General features: G+C 40.7%; 1 non-coding gene and 1 pseudogene across 1 annotated transcript; both read left to right on the forward strand.

Annotated features, from left to right (window-relative positions):
- The first annotated feature begins 6,784 nt into the window (after positions 1–6,784).
- LOC134368365 (transcriptional repressor p66-alpha-like) lies at positions 6,785–12,524 on the forward strand (annotated as a pseudogene).
- LOC134368865 (U2 spliceosomal RNA) lies at positions 9,513–9,704 on the forward strand. Its single transcript, XR_010022553.1, has one exon. It is a non-coding gene; the product is annotated as a U2 spliceosomal RNA (small nuclear RNA).

Consider the following 12,524-nt stretch of genomic DNA (forward strand, 5'->3'; position numbering starts at 1 on the left):
TTTAATTTCTTCTCTATAATTTTGTTCTAAAATTTTATGGTTTATAAAATGTTTTAGTATTAACTATAACTGAATATGCCTCATTTTTATGAAGATAAACATAACATAAATGTCACCATGTAAAAGTATGCAATTTAGTGGTTTTTAGTATATGCCAGAGTTGTGAAATCATCATCAGTATGCAGTTGGAGGACAGATTTATGAACATAAAAACAAATTCAGTGCCCATTAGAACCCAATCCACACTCCCTCCATCCCCAGCCACTGGTAACCATTCATCGACTTCATTTCTCTATGAATCTTTTATTCTGAACAATCGTATAAATGGGAACATACAATATGTGGCCTTTATATCTGGCTTCTTTCACTTAGCATAATGTTTTAAAGGTTGACACATGTTGTAGCATTTATCAGTACTTCATATTTTATAGCCAAATAATATTTCCTTGAATGGATACAATACCTTTTATTTATTCATTCAGTTGATGGGCATTTAGGTTGTTTGCCCTTTTTGGTTTTTGGCTGTTATGAATAACGTTGCTATAAACATTCTTGTACAAATCTGTGTGTGGACATTTGTTTTCAATTCTCTTGGGAATATACAGAGGAGTCAAGTTGGTAGGCCGTAAGGAAACTCTATGTTAAATTTGAGGAACTGCCAGACTCTTTCTCCAAACTGGATGCACTACTTACCTTCTTACCAGCTACATATGAGGGCTCCAATTTCTCCACTTCCTTGCCAACGCTTGTTATTGCCTGTCTTTCTTTATTATTATAGTCATACAGGTGAGTGTGAAGTGGTATCTCATTTTGGATTGGATTTGTATTTCACTGATAATTAGTGATATTGATTGTCTTTTCATGTGCCTATTGGCCATTTTTCTGGGAATAATGTCTATTTAAATATTTTGCTTATTTCAGGATATTTACCTTTTAATTATTGAGTTATAGATGTTCGTATATATTCTAGATACAATTCCCTTATCAGATATAAGATTAGCAAAATTTTTCTCACAGTTTGTGGGATGTCTTCCTACTTTATAGATTATAAGCTCGAAAGCACAAAAGTATTTAATAACTGATGAAGTCGTATTTCTCTATTTTTTTGTTGCTTGTGCGGTTGCAGTTACATCTAAGAAGCCATTGCCTACTACAACATCATGAACACTCAGAACTATGTTTTCTTCTAAGAATTTTAGAATTGTCACTTTTACATTAAGACCTCTAATCTATTTTGAGTTAATCTTTTGACTTTATAATAACAATTATATGTATTTAAGGTGTACAACGTGAAGTTTTGATATATATATATATAATAAAATGATTACTAGAGTCAAACAAATTAACATATCGTCCTCCTTGCATAGTTACCGTGTGTGCGTGCATGTGTGTTTTGAGAACACCTGAAAACTATACTCGTAGCAAATTTCCAGTACACAATACAGTATTACTAGCTATAGTTATTATATCCTACATTAATTCTCTAGACTTACTCATCCTACATAACTATGACATTGCACACTTTGGCCAACATCTCCTCATTGCCCCCACATTCCTGCCCCTGGTAACCACTATTTTATTCTCTGCTTCCATGTATTTGAATTTTTTAGATTCCACACATAAGTGCGATTTCGCAGTATTTGTCTTTCTGTGTATGGCTTATGTCACTTAACCTAATGTTCGTCCATGTGGTTGCAAATGGAAAGATTATCTTCTCCTTTAAAGCTAGATAATATCCCCGTGTGTGCATGTCACACTTTCCTTACTACATACCCATCTATGGACATTTATATTGTTTACATACCTTGGCTATTGTGAATAATACTGCAGTGAACATGGGAGTACAGATACCTCTTCAAGCCACTGAATTCATTTCCCTTGGGTCAACACCCAAAGAAGGAATTTCTGGATCATATGGTAGTTCTATTTTAAATATTTTGAGGAACCTTCATAATGTTGCCTACAATGGCTGTACTAATTTACATTCCTACCATTAGCGTGCAAGGGTTCCCTTTACTCCACACCCTAATGCTTAACTCTTGTCATTTGGTAATAGACGTTTTAACAGGTATGAGGTGATCTCATTTTGGTTTTGATTTGAATTTCCATGATAATTAGTGATGTTGAGCATTTTAACATATACCTACTGGCCATCTGTATGCCTTCTTTAGAAATATGTCTATTCAGATGCATTGAACATTTTAAAAACAGGGTTGTTTTGTTTCTTTGTTTTGGTGTTGCTAACAAGTTATATGAGTTCTATATATATTTTGCATATTAACCCCTAATCAGATATATGATTCACAAATAATTTCTCCCAATCTTTAGGCTGCCTATTCATGTTGTTGAGTTTTTCCTCTGCTGTACAGAAGATTTTAGTTTGATATAATCCCATTTGTCTATTTTTGCTTCTGTAACTTGAGCTTTTGGTGTCATAGCCAAAAAACCATTGCTAAGGCCATTGTCATTGGGATTTTTCCCTGTGTTTTCTTCAAAAAGTTTCATGGTTTCTGGTGTTACATTTAAGTCTTTAATCCATTTTAACTTAATTTTTGTGAATGGTGTAAGATAACGGTTCAATTTCATTCCCTTCCATGTGCATATCCAATTTTCCCAGAACCGTTTATTGAAGAGACTATCCTTTCCCATTGTATGTTCTTGGCAACCTTCTCAAAAATTAGTTCACCATATCATGCTTGGGTTTATTTCTGAGTTCTCTATCCTCTTCCATCGGTCTGTGTGTCTAATTGGATGCCACTACCATACTGTTTTGATTATTATAACTTTGTAATATACTTTGAAATCATGAAGTGTGATGCTCTAACTTTTTTATTCCTCCTCAAGATTAGGAAGGCTATTTGAGATCTTTTGTGATTTCATACACACTTGAGAGTTTTTTCTATTTCTGCAAAAAATGCCACTGGACTTTTGATAGAGTTTGCATTTGGATAGAGATTACCTTTAAATACTATGGATATTTGAATAATTTTTATTCTCCAATCCACGAAAATTTCTTTGTGTCTTCTTCAATTTCTTTCATCATTGTTTTATAATTTTTAGTGTACAGATCTTCCCCCACTTTGGTTAAATTTATTCCTAAGTATTTTATGCTTCGATGCTATCATAAATGGGGTTGTTTTCCTTTCATATAGATCATTGTTAGTACAAAGAAATGCAACTAATTTTTGTATATTGATTCTTTATTTTTCTAAGCATATATCTTTCATTATTTACATGCACGGGGGTTCACAACAATATCTTGTTAGAATTCAAGGGTAGATTGAGGGGCTTATTTACCTTTTTAATGAAGGAAAAAGGGTTTGGATTTAATTAAGCAAAGTTTATGGGAGTCCATTATTTGGACTCAGTAAACAAGAATGGAGATACTTGAGCTAAATGCCATGAAATCAACTTAGCAGTGGACCAGTTCCCCCCAAAATCAGAAGATTCACAGGAACAACACGTGAGCCACCAAAAGGAAGTCCTGGGTATGTTAACTGTGTAAGTAAGTTAGCTTTGAAATGATTCTAGAAATGCCAATTAAATCTTTAAAGTGTTTGTCAAGTTGTTTTTTAATAGGCTTCACGTGACTAGGATGGATGGAAATACATGGGTGAAGTAATGAAAGATATGGGCTACTTTATTGACATCTGTTTATGCTTACTCACCTTGGTGTTGGCTCTCGGTCTTCAGTGAGAATAGCATCTCTTCTTTCTCTGGTATAAAGGGGGCACCTTCCTTAAAGGGCAACTCATGTCTTGCCTTTAAGGCAGAAAAAGCCTAAAAGAGGATAGAACTCTTCCTGCATCTGTTGAGTCTTAAATGCCTTTAGCTCAAATTAATCCTTATGGCATATGTTACAATAGCATGTTCCGATCCCCTCTGGAGCAAGCTCAGGTAGGTAATAGAAATAGTAAACCTAAAGCAAACAGCCAACAATTTTACTAATACACAAATTTGAATATTGTAAATATAGTCAGTGGAAATTTATTGTCAATATCAGCAGGGACTTAAAGATTGTATGTTGATTTTGTATCCTGCAACATAACTGAATTTGTTAGTTCTAACATTTTTTTCAGGGACTATTTCGGGTTTTGTACATATGAAATCATGTCATCTGGAAATGGACCATTTAACATTTTCTTGTCCAATTTGGATGCCTTTTTGTTGTTGTCAGATTGCTCTTGCTAGTACTTCTGGTACTATGTTGAATAGAAGTGGTGAGAATGGGAATCCTTGCCTTGTACCAAGTCTTAGAGGAAAAGCTCACAGTTTTTCCCCATTGATTATGATATTAGCTGTGGGCTTTTCATAAATGACCTCTATGTGGAAGAAATTTCCTTCTATAACTATTTTGTTGAGCGTTGTTATCATGAATGGAAGTTGAACTTACTCAAATATATTTTCTGCATTAATTGAGATAATCATGTGGTTTTTATCTTTCATTCTGTTAATGTGGTGTATCACATTGACTGAATTCGGTATGTTAAAACAGCATTGCATACCAGGGATAAATCCCATTGCATCATGTTCATTGCATCTAGGATCATCAGAGAGTGACCTGTAGTTTTTTTGCCAGTGGTGTCTTTCTCTGGCTTTGGTATCAGGATAATGCTAGCCATCTAAAATGAGTTTGCAAATATTCCTTCTACCTCTATTTTTTAGTAGTTTAAAAAGGATTAGTATTAATTTTTCTTTAAATGTGTCATAGAATTCAGCCATCAAGCCATCTGGCCCTGACCTTTTCTTTGCTGGGAAGCTTTTGGCTACTGTTTCAATCTTTTTATTTGTTATTGGTTTGTTCACGCTTTGTATTTCTTCTTGATTCAGTCTTGGTTAGTTTTATGTTCCCAGGAATTTGGTCATTTCTTCTAAGTTATCCAATTATTTGTTCCATAATTGCTAATAATAGTCCCTTGTGAACCTTTTTATTTCTGAGACATCCATTGAAAAGTTTTCTCTTTCAGTTCTGACTTTGAGGGTTCTTTTCCTTGGTTAGTCTAGCTAAGCTTTTCTTGATTTTGGCTATTTAAAAAAAACTTCTTACTTCAGTTGATTTATTTTTATATAGTTTTTCTGTTTTCTATTTGATTCATTTCTATTCTGATCTTTACGACTTTCTTCCTTTTGCTAACTTTGGGTTTAGTTTGTTCTTTCTCTAGTTCTTTGAGGTATAGAGTTAGTTTATGTGAGATTTTTCTTCTGTTTTAACATAGGCTTTTATTGCTAAAAGCTTTCCTCTTAGGACTGCTTTTTTGCATACTGTAAGTTTTAGTAAATTGTGTATTCATTTTCTTTTGTTTCCAAGATATTTTTAAACTTCCTTTGATTTTATGTTTGACACAGTTGTTGTTCAAGAATGTGTTTTTTAGTTTCCACATATTTATAAATGTTCCCATTTTCTTGCTGTTATTGATGTGTAGTTTCATTCCATTATAGTCATAAAAAATATGTGCTATAAATTGAATTCTAAAGTTTGTTAAGGCTTGTTTTCTTGTTCTAATATGTGATATATCCTGGGGAATGTTCAAGTGTGCTTAAGAAGAATTAATTTACTATGCCGCTTTTGGGTGAAAAGTTCTATATATGTCTGTTAGGTACATTTGTTCTATAGTGTTGTTCAAGTTTGCTGTTTCTTTATTAATTTTTCTGACTGGACATTTTATCCATGATTGTAAATATGGTATTGAAGAGTCCTACAATTATTGTATTGTTTAATTTCTCCTTTCAGATTTGTCAGTCTTTTTACATACTTAGATTCTCTGATGGTGAGTGCATATGGATTTACAATTTTGATGTATTCCTGTTGAATTGACCCTTTCTATCATTACATAATAATCTTCTGTTTTATCTAGAAAAAGTGTTTGACTTAAAGTCTACTCTGTCTAATACTAGTATAGCCACTCCTGCTCTCTTCTGATCACTATTTGCATGAAATATTTTTTTCCTTCACTTCACTTTTAGCCTCTGTATGTATGTGAATCTAAAGGGAGTTCTTGAGAACAACACACAGATGAGTCTTCGACTTTTGTTTTTTATTCGTTCAACCATTCTGTATCTTTTAATTGGAGAGTTTAGTCCATTTACATTTAAAGTAATTACTGATAGGCTAGGATTTACTATTGCCATTTTGTTATCTGTTTTCTGTTTCTCTTATAGTTCTCTTGCTCCTCTGTTTCTCTATTCCTGTCTTCCTTTGTGTGTGGGGGGAGGAGTTGTATTTTTTTTCTTTTATGTAAATTCTATAAATATTTTATTTGTGATTACCAAGTGTCTTGTGTGAAATATATTATAGCAATAACAGTCTATTTAAACCTGATAACAAAGCTGATACAAAGTAGCAGATATGTAGGATGAGAAGTCTAGAGATCTAATGTCCAAAATGAGAGCTATACTTAATATTCTACCGTACTTGGTAATTTTGCTAAAAGAGTAGATTTTAGGTGCTCTAGCCACACACACACACACACACACACACACGCACAAAATGGGGATGTGAGATATGTTTATTTGCTTTACTATAGTAATCTTTTCACTATTTCTAGGCATATCAAAGCATCATGTTGTAGACCTTAAATATATATAATAAGTTATATTTAAGTCTTACAGCAAGGGCGCTGATGAGCTAGTGTGGACAGGCGACCTTGCCTTTCAGAGCCCTCTAGTGTTTTGGGGGCCTCAGGCCAGGCTCATTGACCTGCTGTGCATGTCTCAGGTTGTAACACCAATGCTGGGCTCCAGTTGTGCGGCCGAAGGTTGCATCATGTGGCTAGTGGCACTGGCCTTGATGGAAACAAGCAATGAGGCCCTCATCAAAAGTAGTCCTGAAGAATGAGAAAGGATGATCAAGCAACTGATAGAAGAATTAAGATCAGAAGAAGCAAAACTCATCTTGTTGAAAAACTTGCCACAGTGTCAAATGCAGAAGGAAGCCACTGCCCAGAAGCCCAAAGGCTCCACTGGAAGCACCATGACCACCCGTTCTCTGCTTGTGCAGGGCACCCAAAACATTCCTGCTAGCAAGCCGTCACTTCTGACCTCTTCAACTTAAATGCCGGGCAGCATGATCCCACTTCTGCTGGTCCGGGAAGGGCAGCAGGCATCCTCAGTGCTGGTGCTGCAGGTGACCTAACAGGTGGTCATAGCCCCACTCGTCAGGGGATCCCAGCAAATCCACAACATCAGACAACATTCTAGCATGGGGCACTGCCCCTCCTCCTGGACCCCAGGGTGTCCGTGCCCAGAGTTCAAATTCAGGGATAGAGAGTCATACATCAAGGACTTATCCGTGTCGCCAACGTCCCCAATACCATTCTGCTCATCAACATACTGTAGCCCTCCTCAGCGTCACTAAAGGGTTCACGACCAACTCTGCTCAGACCAACTCCACCTCCACCAGCGTGGCCTCCATGATCACCTCCACTGAGTCTCCAGGCAGCCAAGAGGTGGCCGCCGAGCTCGTGCTGTGCAAACAGCTAGAGAAGATGCTGCTTGAGATTCCCCCTCCCAAAACCCTCACCCCGGAGATAAATTTCCTGCCCAGTGCTGCCAAGAAGTTCGTCTACCTATTTGGCCTGGAGGAAGTGGTGCAGAACCTACTGGAGATGCAAGCAAGCCGGATGTTGGCCGCCCTTGTGCTGTCCCAGGAACCTTCCATGTGCGTGCACTGCAAGATGGCCTTCGCAAGCCGCAAGGGCGGGGCCATCATGTGCGAGAACAGGCGCTCAAGGTGGAGGGCACTAGCTGGCTCAAGGCCACCTTTGTGAAGGCGCTACAGCGGGAGCGTGCGATCAAGCAGCGCCTCCTGCAGCAGGACGCCGCGCCTGCCACCGCGCTGCACCCACACTGAAGCAGCTCATAAAACCCCACTGTACGTTCATGCTCAGCTCAGGAGAGGCTCGCGACTGGAGTAACAGAGCTGTGCTACTGGCCTCCAACCAGCTGTCCTGGGGCTCAGGCACGATGACCCATGGTGTCCTGTACAGGTTTAGCCAGTCCCCAAACTGCAAAACACGGCCTTGGGCACGGCCCTGGTCAGGAGGACTGGCAGACATTCCAAGAGAGCCTTGAGCGCCGGAAGGGGCAGCACCGCCTCCACCTGGAAGAAGACGTCCCTGAACACCCAGTACCCTTGCGTTTGTCCCCAGAGTTTGGCAGTACCCAAGACGTCCTCGGCCGTGGACCGCCAGCGAGAGTACGTCCTTGACGTGATCCCGCCACGCTCCACCCTCCAGTCAGCCACGTGGGATAGTGCCAGCCAGGACCGGTGGAGGACAGGCTCCCTCCTCACTGTTACCTGGCCCTGGTCTAGAAGGACACACTGTGCCGCCCTCCACTGTGCTCACCCTACAGAGTGAGTGACGGCCGTTCTGCACAAGCGACACCTCGATTCTTGGCTGCAAAGTCTCTTCGCGGCTGGGAGATGCTGCTTCACAGGCGGACGAGGATTACAACTGGGGGACGTTTCCACGGGGCTTTCTTCCTTGATCTCTTTCCCGTTACTTTCCCTAACACCAGCAGTCAAGTGGACCTCCGGTGCTGGTTCTGCCCCAGGCCGCCTTCTTTTGCCCCCAGCAGGGCGCAAGGGAGGCTCACCGTGGACACTGTGACAGGTCTGAGCAAGGCTGGTTCCCCGGGGCTCCTGACTCCAGCAGGGCGTTTCCTTTTGGTTTTGTTTTTCCCTGTCTTCGGCCCCCAATCTGTGGCTGCGTCTCTTCATGGCAAACTGTAGGTTGAAAGATTTTTGGTTTCTTTAAGTACCTCATGATGATGGAGTTAAAAGTAAACCAAGCAGACCCGGGGTCTCTGTTGTGCACACGTAGTCCCGGCCGCCCCCGTGGGCTGGAGGGTGGGCGGTGGCGGCTACATGAACCTTACGAGTGGCAGAGGCAGGAAGCGCCAGCGCAGCCTCGCTCCTGCCAGAAAGCCTCCCTTGCTGCGCCTTCCTGAGACCCCCCCAACCCCCCAGGCTCAACTGAAGAACAAACTGAAATCCAGACCCGGCCAGAGAGTAGGGATCCCAGAAGCTGCGCGCTGCCCACAACGGAGGGAGGAGAGAATCCGCAGCGACGCCCTGAAGCCTGGCCAGGAAGTCGGAGGGGAGGGTTGCTGTGTGGTTTTTTCTTGTGCGGCTACTGGTGGTGGTTTACTGTATTTTTTTTTCCTTTTCTGTTCCGATTCATTTTGATGGACACAGTCTTAGGCCACCCTGGCCTGCGTTGCTCTCTGGTGACCTCGCACAGTTGCGTCTGGGCTGGGAGGCGCCGTCCAGGTGTGCGGTGAGCTGCTCCCCCAGACTGAGGATTTCTGTTTGGGTCTAGCTAGCTAGAGCCTTTCCTTAAAGCTGAGGTTGCTGGCAGGGCTCGCTTTCACACTTCCTCCCCCTACCCCACCCCCTTTAGTGTCTACAGAAATGTTTTGTAAAGGATCAGGTCCTCTTTTAGTTTGGGGTTTTTTTGTTTGTTTGTTTGTTTGTTTTCTTTCCCCTCCCACTCTTTAAAAACCAGTTCCACATCGCTTCTCGGCCTTTTGGCCAAGATCATGTGTAGTATCTATTCTCATCAGTTTAATATCTGATACGTCCTGTATCGGAGGACAGTATATTAAATGAATTTTGGGAGCAGGGACATGGAACGTGAGCTTGCTCCGTCCAGTCCACGCATTGGCCTGGTATCGCAGTGTCTCCAGGCACAGGTGCACCCCCTTGGGGACATGAGCACTGGTCACGCAAGATCAGAGACGGTGGGGAGAGGGGGGTTGCAGTTCCTCCGCCTGGCGAGGGCTAGACTCGCGGGAAGCTGCTTCGCGTGTGGCCTGATCCTCTTCTGTGCACCGTGAGAGGGAGGCTGGCGGGGTCCCGCCGAGCGCTGCGTGCCCGCCTAGAGCCGGGGGGCCCTTTGACCGGCTGCCATCGCCGTCGTCAGGCTCTCCACAGCCCTTTTTCCCATCTTTTCTTTCACTTCGGAGGCCCTGTCTGTCCCCGTCTGTCCCCTGTCTGCGTCTTCCACAAATGTTCTCTTAATATTCTTGCGCATACCTGGCTCCCTCACAAGGACGTGGCTTTCCCTTCCGCTTTCTCAGGGGCTGTCTCTTCTCTGCCACATGCCTCATCCTCTACTACCTGAGTGGGGAGCACGTGTACTTGCTGCTTCTTTCTGCTTCCCATAGCCTTCATAAAAAATAATAAATAAATAAATAAAAACCAGTTCCACGATGAAAGGCAGAAGTCGTTCTGTATCTACTGCCAACTGGTCCAGCTCCATGCATAGTGAGGGCGTCGGGTGTCCATGCACAGGTGTACGTCCATGTGAGAACTGGGTCCGTCTGTCCCCCAGTGCAGCTCCAGTCCTGTTTTTCTGTTGATGCAGTTAGGGACTTAAATTTAAAATCCTTAATTTGTAGGCCTGCCTTCTTCAAACACAACTGCTACAATATTCTAATAATGGCTCACTTAACCCACTTGAAAAAAATAAATAAAAAGTAAAAAAAAAAAAAATCTTACAGCAGATTAAAACGGAAATACAATATACCAAAGCTTACGGAGTTCTGCAAAAGTAGTTCAAAGATGAAAGTTTACACCGATAAAGTCCTACATTAAAAAAATTAAAAGGAGGATCTTAAATAAAGACCTAACTTTGCACCTGAAGGAACTACAAAAAGAAAAAACTAAGCCCAAAGTTAGTAGGAAGAAGAAAATAATAAAGATTAGAGTAAAAATACAGAGAAAAAAAAAAAAGATCTAAAAACTCGACAAAACTAAAAATCGGACTTTTGAAAATACAAACAATTGACAAATTTTTAGCTAACCAACAAAAAAGAGAGAGGACTCAACCAAAATTATAAATGAAAAAAAAGACATTACAACTGCTACAACAGAAATACAAAGTATTATGAGAATATAATGAATAAGTGTATGCCAACACAGTGCATAATCTAGAGTATAATTGATAAATTCCTAGGAACATGCAACCTACCCAGACTAGGTCATGAAGAAATTTAAAATGTTAACAGATCACTGAAAAAGGAGATTAAGTCATTCATCAAGAAATTTCCAACAAAGAAAAGCCCAAGACCTGATGGCTTCACTGCTGAATTCTATGAAACATTTAAAGAAATAATGCCAGTTTTCCTCAAACTCTTCCAAAAAATGGAAGAGGAGAAAACACTTTCTAGCTTATTCTATGAGGCCAGCATTACTCTGACATCAAATCCAGACAAGGACACTACACGAAAAGAAAATTACAGTCCAATCGCTGTGATGAAAATAGACAGAAAAATCCTCAAATATCAGCAAGCCGAATGGAACTGCACAGTGAAATGTTCACACACCATGGTGAAGTAGGACTTATCCCTGGGATGCAGGAGTGGTTGGACATATGCAAATCAGTAAGAGGCATATACCACATCAACAGAGTGTAGGACTACAATCATATGACCATCTCCGTGGATGCAGGAAAATCATTTGAACATCATCAAAATCATTTGAAATAATGTGAATGGCCTTTCACAATAAAAACTTTCAACAAAATAAGTATAGACGAACAGTACCTCAGAATAATAAAGGCCCGACAGGAAAAGTCAAACTCATAGAATCCAAGTGCAGAATGGTAGTTGCCAGGGGCTCAGGTGTGGGGGAAATGGGGAGATGTTGCTTAAAGGCTACAACCTTTCAGTGACAAGATGCGTAAGTTTTGGGGATCTAATGAACAGTATGGTAACAATAGTTAATACAGTTTTGTATACTTGAAATTTCCTACGAGTAGATCTTACGTGTTCTCAGCACACACACAAAAATAACTGTGTGCGGTGATGGATGTGCTAACTTCATTGTGGTAATCATTTCATAGTGCATATGTATATCAAATCACCACGTTCCGTACCTTCAATATAGACCATTTTATTTGTCAATTACACCTCAATAAAGCTAGAAAAAATAAAATATAAGAGCTTACACACACAAAAACAAATGACCTGTTAAAAAAACAAGACATAAGAATGTCATGATGACGTTAGGTTAGACAAAGATTAATAAAGCAGGACACAAAATTTTTTAATTACAGCAATGTTTCCGTTTTACTTCTGACTGAAATCTATTCCCAATTACTAATTGCTGCCCATTTCCATTTAAATATCTCAGTCACTTATCTGCAGTGGAGATCCAACCCAGAAAAAAAAAATCTAAACTTGCCTTTTAGACAGGGAATCTCTTCTCCATTTACTTCAGTTAACTACAGCACAGAGTAATTTTTAAAATATAAATTAAGATCTTAAATTATTTTAAAACGGAACTAAATTTATAATCAGGATCCGTGCACCGCAGGGACCATGCACGACCCTGCCCCAACGCCCCAGGTGATATGGAGGAGGGGGCCAGGGCCACGCACGGCCGCCAACATGTGACCGTGTGGGGCCGGGTAGTGATGCCTGTTTGTCGGGGAAGTGCCCCCAGGTTCATGCTACCGCCACCCCGATACCCCACCCCCTTTCACTGTGTGCCAGGCAGTGCTGTGCGGGGCTGTCTCTAG

The sequence above is a fragment of the Cynocephalus volans genome, chromosome X, assembly GCF_027409185.1.
Source record: "Cynocephalus volans isolate mCynVol1 chromosome X, mCynVol1.pri, whole genome shotgun sequence".
In the NCBI taxonomy this organism is placed as follows: domain Eukaryota; kingdom Metazoa; phylum Chordata; class Mammalia; order Dermoptera; family Cynocephalidae; genus Cynocephalus; species Cynocephalus volans.